Below are 11,877 nucleotides of genomic sequence, written 5' to 3'. Positions count from 1 at the left end.
AGGAGAGAGGGAGAGGGGGGGAGGGGGAAGGGCAGGGAGACTTCGGGGCCCCTATCCTGGTGACTTACGGCAGGCAGCACCCAATACCCAGTGCTTAGTGTACAGCCCTGCGGGGTGGCAGGGCTCACTCCAAGGGGTGGTGCAAGTGTCCCTCCTGCAGTGGAGAGAATCTTGGCAGCATGCCGGTGTGCTGGCTTTAACTCCTGGGGAAATGCCGCATCGTCTCCTGGGAGCCTGGCCAGCAGGCCCAGGGTCATGTCCTCTTTGAAATGGGTCTTCACAGGCTTGGCCCGTCGTCCCTCACACCCAGGTCCCAGGTGCCACCTGAAGTGGTCCTCCCCTGCCTTTTACCCGCTTTGGCTTCCTTTCCCTGGATCTTTCTTTCTTCGCTCTCCTCTCTCCTTTTGCCCTCTTTCTCCAGCCCCTCCTCCCTCCTCTCGTCTTTCTCCCTCCATAGCTCTCTTGCTGTCCTTGCACTTTCTCTGCCTTTCCTCTGCTCCTTCTTTCTCCTTCCCTTCCTCTTTCCCCCTTTGCCTCCCTTCCCCCTCCTTCCTTGCCTCCCCCAAGGCTGCTCTCCCCTCCTTACTCTTGTCTTCTTGCCTGTTCTTCCTCTTCATCCTGGACCCTGTGGTCCTTGCCCCCCATGTCCTCCGCCTGCCTTTTGTCCGTGGAAAAACTTTAGCCAAAGAATAAGTTTAATCAGAGAAGTGAAAAAATGCAGAAACAAAGTAAATAGTCAAAGGAGACAGCATAATAATATAGTCATTAAGCACAGTCAAGGACTTTAGTTCCTTCTCAAGGGCAATAGGTAATATTCTGAGCCACAGCCTGGGAGCTGTCTTATAAATACTGGAAGCCCTGCCAGGTGGAAGAAGTGAGCTACATGATGACCAGGCTGTAGCCATGACATGAGCTGCCACAATTCCTAGAACTGGCATCAAGAAATGGAAACAAACCGACCCTGGAACTGAAGATTAAGTGTACATAAAACAATCAAGATGACTCTGGTCAGACCACCGCAAGACCAATGTCAAGATGATGGTCAGAGCTGACTGTGCTGTATCTGCATGGAGCCCCCTCCCTCTGTCTATAAAGCTCTTGCCCCCTGATTGTCAGAGGCGGTGTCGGCCTTCGGACAGGCGTCCACCCTTACCTTCATTTCCACCCCTGTTTGCCAGCATCCAAAATAAAGCAAACTTTCCTTTCCACCAACCTTGCCTCTTTAACGGCTTTTGAGTGGCGAGCAGACCCATCTGGGGTTACAGTTTTCGGCACCCAACGTGGGGCTTGAACCCATGACCCTGAGATTAAGAGTCTCATGCTCTACCAACTGAGCTAGAAAAATATACTGATTATCAATGCTTTCTATGAAAAGATTTGCAGTTAAAAGGGGAAAATGATGGAAGAAATGTTAACATATTGAAATGTGGGGGAATCATTCTGGCTTATGCATGATTTAATTTTAACTTTAGGCTAACCAAGACAGCCATTTTGTGGCCTATTAAACATACATTATATGTCTGCTTTAACCATTAAGGAACAACACGTGCAGAGATACATTTTGACTATTATCCTCATTGTAATACGTCTACTAACTTTCAAAGGTTTGTCCAGGTACTATGACAAAGTAATCAAAGAGAGAGGAAATGTTTTCATAATACAGAACATTGATGCTAAGCTTGGTGTACTGTGAGCTCTTGTCCAGCAGAAGCAGCTTGATGGGTGAAAAGGCAAACCAGACGGAGCAAACCTCCAACGCGCTCAGGGGAGGCGATTGCCTTTTGCCCATTGCTTTCCTTTCATCCCCACGACAAGCTGAGCAGTCGGGCACTTTGCCCAAGGCTTTGTGTGTTTTATCATTGTTTCTTGATGGCAGAGGCCCATAATGTTTGGTTAATCACTTGCTGTTCCTGTTGTGTGCATCCTCTGTCCCCCAGTCTCTGTTGGCTCCTTCTTGACATTCAATACTCAGCTTAAATGTCACCATGTTTGGCCACCTGTTCTGGAGTGGCTGTCCAGCCACTCTGTTACATCACCCCATCTTAATCTTCTGGCCAGCACTGCTTGCTTATATTGTCCTCCTTTATTTCTTCCCTTGTTCAGTCTCTCTGTCTCCTAACTAGACTGCCAGCTCTGTGAGTGTGAGACCACATCCGTCCTGATCCCTTTTGTATTCCCAAGTCCTGGCGCTGTGCTTGGCACCCAGCAGGGGCTCAATGAGTATTTGCTGTGAAGCCCAGGGAAGCAGTGACTAGCCTCGTCTGGGAGAATTAGGGAAGGTATTGAAGGATGATTAGGAGTTTTCCAGGCAGAGAAGCAGGGCAGGACTTTTCTAGTAAGGGAAACATGCATTAGAATGTTAGCATTACCAGCTCCAGCCTTGACCTTCCCTGACCAAAGGTGCTGGACTTGAATACCAAGACCTTGGAGGAGGGCTGCCTTCTTAAGCACCCTGAGACCCAGGGCACTGCAGGGGCCTCCAAACAAATATAGAGCTGCCCGCAGCCCGTCTAAAGAAAAAGGAAGTGTCCTAATGCCTCTCACCAGCTTGTCCTACAGTCTAGAAGTGTCCCACTCTACCAGAGCTGCCCCCTTTGAGGTCATCTCCATGCAGGGTGAGGGTGGAGGCCCCTAAGCATGCAGTCTGAAGCTGCACACACGCGTCATAGGCCTGGGGCGCTGGGATGCGGCAACCTTTGTTGGAGGGGCTATCCTGTGTCTGAGGGATATGGGCTCTGAGCTTTGGCCCCTGGCCACCCGCCTGCATCGCATGCCTTTCAGTCTTTCAGTCGTTGTTTTAATTTGACATCAGGACGGATGACCAAGTGTTTGGCGAGCCCTGGGGAAGAGGGTGAGAATTGTGATATTGCATTCTCAAAGTCCCAAGTCACTGAAATGGAAATTGACTGCCATGTCAGGAAGGAATAAGGGAGAGAAAATTGCCTTGTGAGCAGTTTGGCTTGGTCATAAATATCCCCAATAATCCTTCACAATAGCGTGACTCTCTGCCGGGTGCTGAGATCTTTCCTGTATGTCAGCCCGCCAGATCTTCTCGATGGCTTGCAGGGTAAGCAGGACCAGGATTTAGCTACCCAAGGAGGCATGGGCTGAACTGGGGCTGGAAGCCAGGCCTCAAGGTCCCAGCCCAGGGCACTGCGGTCTATGCCAATTTTGCATAGGCCCAGGCCCAGGTCCGAGAGGTCCTTGCACTGCAGTGGGGCGCCTGGCTTCGAGGGCCAGTAGACTGGAGACAGGGTTGTGGTGAGGAGAGGTGAGGGGAGTGGACTGCGTTCTAAGGAGCCCTGAATGGCTGGCTCCTCTTTCTTTCTTCTCTCACTTTTTTCCCCCTCTTTTTGTTTGTATTGTTGTAAAATTCACATCACATGAAATTCACAGTTTTAACCATTTTAAAGTGGACAACTTATTAGCATTTAGTACGTTCACAATGTTATACAACCACTACCCTTGTCTAGTTCTAGAACATTCTGATCACCCCCAAAGTAAACTTCATATTCATGAAGCATCCACCTCTAATTCTCCTCTCCCTTCTTTTCCTTTTAAAAAAAAGTTATCATTAAGACTTATTTGTGGAATTGAGGTACAGAGAGTTGAATTAAATCCACATCTCATTTCAGGGCTGGCTACTAGAATCACCTACAGGGTATGCAAGGCCCCGTTCTCCTTTTATGTTTTTTCTCCTTTATTCCAGATCCTCACCTCCTTTCCCCGCTTCCATGGGCACCCACTCTAATGCAATTGAGATAAGTCTCTGAATATGTATGTGTTCTTGTAAAATATAGTGTTTTTTTGTGTATGTGTTCTTAATTTGCGTAAATATTATTGTGCTATAAATCTTGTTCTGTTTCTTACTTGAAAAAAATCAGTACTATAATTTTGAGATCAGTCCATGTTGCACATACATCTGGTTACTTCAAACTGCTGCTTAGAGTTCTATTTGGACTATCCATTCTCCTGGGGATGGAAAAGTGGCCTGTCCCCACTTCCATGCCGTGCCCCAGTGGCCCTCCTTGGACATGTCCCGACAGTACCTGCATTGGGATAGGCCCCCAGATATGGGCTCAGTGGATCACGGAGTACACGTGTACTTAATGCTACTAAGCCCTGTTGGTTTGCTCTCTATAAGGGTAGGTTGAGAAAGAACAAAGTAACGCCATCTACAGCAACATGGATGGACCTAGAGATTCTCATAGTGAGTGAAATAAGTCAGACAAATATCATATGATATCCCTTATATGTGGAATCTAAAACAAGGCTACAGATGAACTTATCGACAAAACCGGAATAGAGTTATAGATGTAGAAAATAAATTTATGGTTACTGGGGCGGGGAGTCAGAGGGGGAGGGATAAATTGGGAGATTGGGATTGACATATACACACTACTATATATAAAATAGATAACTAACAAGGACCTACTGTATAGCCCGGGGAACTCTACTCAATACTCTGTAATGACCTATATGGGAAGAGAATCTAAAAAAGAGTGGATATATGTATATGTATAACTGATTCACTTTGCTGTACAATGGAAACCAACACAACATTGTAAATCTTTTATACCCCAATAAAAAAAAAAAGGGTAGGTCAGTCTATAGTCCCACCAGGAAGGCATGGGGGGCTCTGACTTCACCTAGTCCTTTCTGACACCTGGTATTTTCCAACTTTGTAATACTTGCCAAACTGATAGGGGCCAAGAGAATCTTATAGTCTTTTCCAATTTGCGTATGCTTGATTACTAGTGAGTTTGGGCATCTTTTCCCAGGTTTATTGGCTACTATGTAAATTGCCTGTTTAAATGCTTTCTCTGTTTTTTTTTTTTTTTTTTTAAATTTGGATTCCTGTCTTCTTTTTGAATGATCCCCTCTTGTTGGTTTGGTTTTAGACATCACGAATATATTCACCTCTCAGTCATTTATCTTTTTTTTTTTCAATGATATCATTTTATGAATAGAAATCCTTAATTTTGTTTATTCGAACCTATCAATCGTATGGCTTAAAGGGTTTATTTCGCTCTGATCCTTGTCCTCTCCAAGGCCTAAGGGTATTCTACATTTTCTTTCAATACCTTTTTGGTTTTACCTTTTATATTTAGGGGTTTTTTTCATTAATTTTTATTTTTGGCTGCGTTGGGTCTTTGTTGTTGCTCGTGGGCTCTCTCTGGTTGTGGCGAGCGGGGGCTACTCTTCATCGCATTGCGCGGGTTTCTCCTTGCCGTGGCTTCTCTTGTTGCGGAGCACGGGCTCAGTAGCTGTGGCTCGCGGGCTCTAGAGCGCAGGCTCAGTAGCTGCGGCACACGGGCCTAGTTGCTCTGCGGCACGTGGGATCTTCCCCCACCAGGGCTCAAACCTGTGTCCCCGGCATCGGCAGGCGGGTTCTTAACCACTGCGCCACCAGGGAAGTCCCTACGTTTAGGTTATTTAATCCATTAGAAGTCACTTTTTATTTGCGGTGTGAGGTGGGAATGTAGCTGCTTTTCTTTTCGGCACTATTTACTTAAAAACCCTTCTTTTGCTTATTGATTTGTGGTTCCAGCTTTAACTCTCCATTATTTTCCTTGGGGTCTGTTTTGTTTTTTTCCTACACAAGTACATATTGTTTTTTAAGAAATTGCTATAACTTTGTATTATATCTTAATATCTGGTAGGACAAGTCTTTCTCTTTCTTCTTCTTCTACACAAATTGACTTACCTCTTTCAAGGCCTTTATTCTGTCAATTTCTTCTTCTTTTCTTAATTCCCATATAAACAAGCTCATTGCATTGGCAGAATGGGAAGAGCTCCTTCCTCTTGGGTCCTGAGTAGAGCTACTCCTTCATGGGAGCTAATGCTTCAACCATGACAAATTTCTTTCTTGCTTTTGCTTTATTTCAGGACCCAAAAGAAGCCCCCGAGGAAGGCAACCCCATTTCATGGATGAGGACACTGAGGTTCAGAGAGAGGTAGGGATTTCCAGACATGCACAGTGAGTTAGCCAGAAGGGTGGGACTTGAACCCATGCTTTCTGAGCCTCTGTCCTTGGCTATTATCACCACACCATGCTAACATACAGCGTTCAAAGACCATAGACAACTCATGCTCCAAAGCCCAAATACTTGCCACCCAGTCTCCACCCAAATGAGCAAGGTAAAGAGACAGTATGGCCAGAATTGCTTTGAAGAGGCAAAAGCTGAAGACCGATAGGCGTTTCAAGGGAGGCCCTCAAGCAGAGTTGGGAGGCTGCGGTCAAAGCAGAGGATGGTTTGGGAGACAGTGGAAGTAGTTCTGGAGCCAGATGTGGAGACATTGCACGGTTGGCCATGGCAACTCAGTGCTAGTGACATTGCAGTTTAATGGATCTTAACAAATCAAGTTCTCCTACACTTCAGCAGGCAAGCAGGGAGCATGGGTCAAAGGAGGAAGAAAGGACATGGTGGCTCCCATGACTGCAGTGAGAAAGCCAGTAGTAGGTTCTGCAGGCAGAGATGGTGCACATAGCAGGGGTTCCTTGAAGAGGGGCTGGGAATCTAAATAGGGACTCAGCCTGAGCAGCAGATCAGTGGAAAGGCTTGATCCAGGCACCCTATGACCATAGACATTACCCCAGTGGAGTCTCACAGGACCCAGCTACCCATCGGCACTCCAGCTCCATCTGAGTAAGCATTTTTTCAAGGTCAGGGCCACTGCCTCAGAATGGGTGCCCTCCTTGCCCCTGGAGGTGTGCAAGGAGTGGTTGCATGGCCACAGGAAGGTGTAGGATGAACACGTGTGTTTGGGGTGGAGATCGTTCTACACCACTGGCCCACTGGTTCACAAGCAGACTTGAGACTCACCTTGGGGTTGGGTTAAAAACACAGATGCCAGTTCCTACTCTGCTGATTCCACCCTTAGCCTGGGGAACCAGTAGTTTAGAGCAGTGCTTCTCAAACTATCTGGGATGGAAAGACTAGTTTTTCAATCTCTATTTTATCACAATCTATATTTAACAAAAGACAAAATCACACCTTTTTCGGTTGCACCCATGTCAAGTTGCCAAAACAGTACCTAAACACCTACTCTTATTGCTGTACTTCTTTATCAACCAGTGCAGCTTTGCCTGGCATGACTTCAGAGGGCCCATTCTTCTAGAGCTCACTGCCAACCTGGAGGTTCTAGGCCACTGTGCCTCTCCTTCTGGTCAGCAAAGGCTGTCCTGCCTGTACTCCAACTTGTGAGGCTGCCCTGGGGCCAGGGCCTTTGGGCTTGGTTTACCAGCTGAGAACCCAGTTGGCTCTATGTTTGCCTTGGCCGCTCAATTTCCCACTCTCTGTGAAGGTAGCAGATGCCATAATTCCTTCCCAGAGCTCAAAGAGCAATGGAGCAAGATGCTTGTCTAGTCTTTCGTTTAGAACGCCCAGGCCTTCCTATTCTGCACTGTACGTGCTAAACAAAGCATACACTGATTTTGCAAAAACCTGGCCTGGGCCAAAGGGGTCCACTGTGGTCTCTGAAGTGGAGTTCCCAAACCAGAGGCCCAACTTCTTTGGCTGCGCTCCAGAGGCTGTTGTCCAGAAGGTGGAAGAGATTTAGGGTGGGTTTTACTGCAGAATAACAGCTGCACAAAAGCTCGTAGGGCAGGCCAAGGAAAGAGTATCTTGAGAGAAATGAGCTATCTGATGTCAAAGGAATGGAATGTGCCACAGTGATCACTGAGGCTCTGTACCACCTGAATGTTCAAAACGGGATGTTGGCTAAGACACCTGGTGTGACTGCTCTTGCACTGTTGGTGGATATGTAAATTGATACCGCCACTATGGAGAACAGTACGGAGGTTCCTTAAGAAACTACAAATAGAATTACCATAGGACCCAGCAATACCACTACTGGGCATACACCCTGAGAAAACCATAATTCAAAAAGAATCATGTACCACAATGTTCATTGCAGCTCTATTTACAATAGCCGGTACATGGAAGCAACCTAAGTGTCCATCGACAGATGAATGGATAAGGAAGATGTGGCACATCCATACAATGGAATATTACTCAGCCATAAAAAGTAATGAAATTGAGTTATTTGTAGTGAGGTGGGTGGACCTAGAGTCTGTCATACAGAGTGAAGTGAGTCAAAAAGAGAAAAATAAATACCGTATGCTAACACATATATATGGAATCTAAAAATAACAATAATGCTTCTGAAGAACAAAGACAAATTCATTGCCTCAACACTTACTTAACATCTTCTAGCTGCTAGTCCCTGTGCTGAGCCCTGGCAAGGTAGGTGAAGAATCACACGTGGCCCCAACTCTGGAGATGCATGCGGCTCACATTCCTGTGGGGAGATAGAAAGGAAACCTCCCTAATGGGGCACAGTCACCAAAGCACTGACCGGGCTGGGTTGTCAGCTCCAAGCGGGCAGGGATTGTCATCTGGCTCGTTCACTGCTGTGTGCTCAACGCCTGGAGATTGCTCGGTAATGTTCCTAACGTGGGCACTGTGGCTGACGGACAGTTTTATCTGTCAGCTTGCGCAGGCTGTAGTCCCCAATTATTCAATCCAACACTAATCTAGGTGTAGCTGTGAAAGTATTTTGTAGATATGGTTCACATCTACACTTGGTTGACTTCAAGTAAAGGAGATTACCCTTGATAATGTAGGTGGGCCTCAGCCCATCAGTTGAAAGACCTTAAGAAGAAAACTGAGGCATCCATGAGAAAGAAGTTCCACCTATGGATGTGGCAACATCAGCTCCTGCTTGACAGTTTCCAGCCTGCCCTTCCTGATGGCCTGTCATATGGATTTCAGACTTGCCTAGCCAGCCACACAATTGAGTTACAAAATGACTGCAATAAATTGAGTAAGCCAATTCCTTGCAATAAATCTACCTCTATCTCTATCTCTCTACCATCTGTCTATCTATCTATCTATCTATCTATCTGTCTATCTATCATCTATCTATCATCTACTTATCAATCAATCAATCATCTATCTAAAGGATTCTACCAGAGAAACAGAATCAGTATATCTATATCCCTATCCTCTGGGACCACATCTCAACTCCACTCCGACCCCCAGGTTTCTTAGCCATTGAGCATTATTCAAGCTGGCTGTGAGTTCTGTTGTCTTCCCCAGCAGTCTGTGAGTGTGCTGAGGGCAGGAACACAGTTGCCTTCCTGTGTGTAACGATGGTGACTCATCATGGATTTGCCCTGAGTGGTCCTCCTGAAGGATCTTTGGATGAATAGATGTGCAGATGCTGGGAAGCTGAGGGCAGGATGTACTGGTGATTTCGCCCTAGGCCAGCTCATCCACCTGTGGCTTCAGTGATGACCTCTGTGCCTGTGACTGCTAATCCTCCAGCTCCAGCTAACACCTCTCCTCCGATCACCAGACCCATAGCTCTAATCACCTACTGGGCCTTGCAAGACAACAAAGTCAATATTAGCAGCAGCTGAGTCTGGTACATAGGGATCCAGACTCATGGGCCCAACTGCCCAGTTTAAATCTTTGCTCCTTCACTGACAAGCCGTGAAATTATTTAATCTATGGACTAAGTTACCACATTTAAAAATGAAACTCATCTTCAGCATCATCAGCATCATCATCTACCTTATAGGGTTTGAAGAAGAGTGAGGTAATATATGTAAAATGTAGAAAAAGGAGCCTGAAACACAGAATGTCCTCGACAGCACTAAAGACCTAATAGTTAATAATATCAAGTTCCATTCCAATTGGTCTAAAGCAAAACTCAAGGTCTTCTCCAAGTTGTTTCCCCTGTCTTGCATTCTCCACTCAGGAAATGTGTCTACCATCCATACCCCTTCCACTTCCCAATATATTATTTTTACTATGTTTTATTTGTTTAATTAATTTTCATTGACGTATAGTTTATTTACAATGTATGTTAGTTTCTTTTTTTAACATCTTTATTGGAGTATAATTGCTTTACAATGGTGTGTTAGTTTCTGCTTTACAACAAAGTGAATCAGTTATACATATACATATGTCCCCATATCTCTTCCCTCTTGCATCACCCTCCCTCCCACCCTCCCTATCCCGCCCCTCTAGGTGGTCACAGAGCACCGAGCTGATCTCCCTGTGCTATGCGGCTGCTTCCCACTAGCTATCTACTTTACGTTTGGCAGTGTATATATGTCCATGCCACTCTCTCACTTTGTCCCAGCTTACCCTTCCCCCTCCCCATGTCCTCAAGTCCATTCTCTAGTAGGTCTGTGTCTTTATTCCCATCCTGCCCCTAGGTTCTTCAGAACCACTTATTTTTTTTTTTTTTAGATTTCATATATATGTGTTAGCATACGGTATTTGTTTTTCTCTTTCTGACTTCCTTCACTCTATACGACAGACTCTAGGTCCATTCACCTCACTACAAATGACTCAATTTCATTTCTTTTTATGGCGGAGTAATATTCCATTGTATATATGTGCCACATCTTCTTTATCCATTCATCTGTTGATGGACACTTAGGTTGCTTCCATGTCCTAGCTATTGTAAACAGAGCTGCAATGAACATTGTGGGTACATGACTCTTTTTGAATTTGGTTTTCTCAGGGTATATGCCCAGTAGTGGGATTGCTGGGTCATATGGTAGTTCTATTTGTAGATTTTTAAGGAACCTCCATACTGTTCTCCATAGTGGCTGTATCAATTTACATTCCCACCAACAGTGCAGGAGGGTTCCCTTTTCTCCACACCCTCTCCAGCATTTATTGTTTGTAGATTTTTTCATGATGGCCATTCTGACCTGTGTGAGGTGATACCTCATTGTAGTTTTGATTTGCATTTATCTAATGATTAATGATGTTGAACATCCTTTCATGTGTTTGTTGGCAATCTGTATATCTTCTTTGGAGAAATGTTTATTTAGGTCTTCTGCCCATTTTTAAAAAAACATCTTTATTGGAGCATAATTGCCTTACAATGGTGTGTTTGTTAGTTTCTTCTGTATAACAAAATGAATCAGTTATACATATACACATGTTCTCATATCTCTTCCCTCTTGTGTCTCCCTCCTTCCCACCCTCCCTATCCCACCCCTCTAGGTGGTCACAAAGCACCAAGCTGATCTCCCTGTGCTATGCGGCTGCTTCCCACTAGCTATCTATTTTATGTTTGGTAGTGTATATATGTCCATGCCACTCTCTCACTTTGTCACAGCTTACCCTTCCCCCTCCCCATATCCTCAAGTCCATGCTCTAGTAGGTCTGTGTCTTTATTCCCGTCTTACCCCTAGGTTCTTCATGACCTATTTTTCCCCTTAGATTCCATATATATGTGTTAGCATATGGTATTTGTTTTTCTCTTTCTGACTTACTTCACTCTATATGACAGACTCTATGTCCATCCACCGCACTACAAATAAGTCAGTTTCGTTTCTTTTTATGGCTGAGTAATATTCCATTGTGTATATGTGCCATATCTTCTTTATCCATTCATCGGTTGATGGATACTTAGGTTGCTTCCATGTCCTAGCTATTGTAAATAGAGCTGCAATGAACATTGTGGTACATGACTCTTTTTGAATTATGGTTTTCTCAGGGTATATGCCCAGTAGTGGGATTGCTGGGTCATATGGTAATTCTATTTGTAGTTTTTTAAGGAACCTCCATACTGTTCTCCATAGTGGCTGTATCAATTTACATTCCCACCAGCAGTGCAAGAGGGTTCCCTTTTCTCCACACCCTCTCTAGCATTTATTGTTTCTAGATTTTTTGATGATGGCCATTTTGACCAGTGTGAGGTGATATCTCATTGTAGTTTTGATTTGCATTTCTCTAATGATTAATGATGTTGAACATCCTTTCATGTGTTTGTTGGCAATCTGTGTATCTTCTTTGGAGAAATGTCTATTTAGGTCTTCTGCCCATTTTTGGATTGGGTTGTTTG

General features: G+C 45.0%; 1 non-coding gene across 1 annotated transcript; it reads right to left on the bottom strand.

Annotated features, from left to right (window-relative positions):
• Positions 1–1,272: 1,272 nt before the first annotated feature.
• Positions 1,273–1,345, bottom strand: TRNAK-CUU (transfer RNA lysine (anticodon CUU)). The gene has a single exon. It is a non-coding gene; the product is annotated as a tRNA-Lys (tRNA).
• Between the last annotated feature and the right edge of the window lie 10,532 nt (positions 1,346–11,877).

Source organism: Kogia breviceps, chromosome X (genome assembly GCF_026419965.1).
Source record: "Kogia breviceps isolate mKogBre1 chromosome X, mKogBre1 haplotype 1, whole genome shotgun sequence".
Taxonomy (NCBI): Eukaryota; Metazoa; Chordata; class Mammalia; order Artiodactyla; family Physeteridae; genus Kogia; species Kogia breviceps.
The sequence above is the reverse complement of the archived record's forward strand: the minus strand, read 5'-3'. Positions and strand labels throughout refer to the sequence as shown.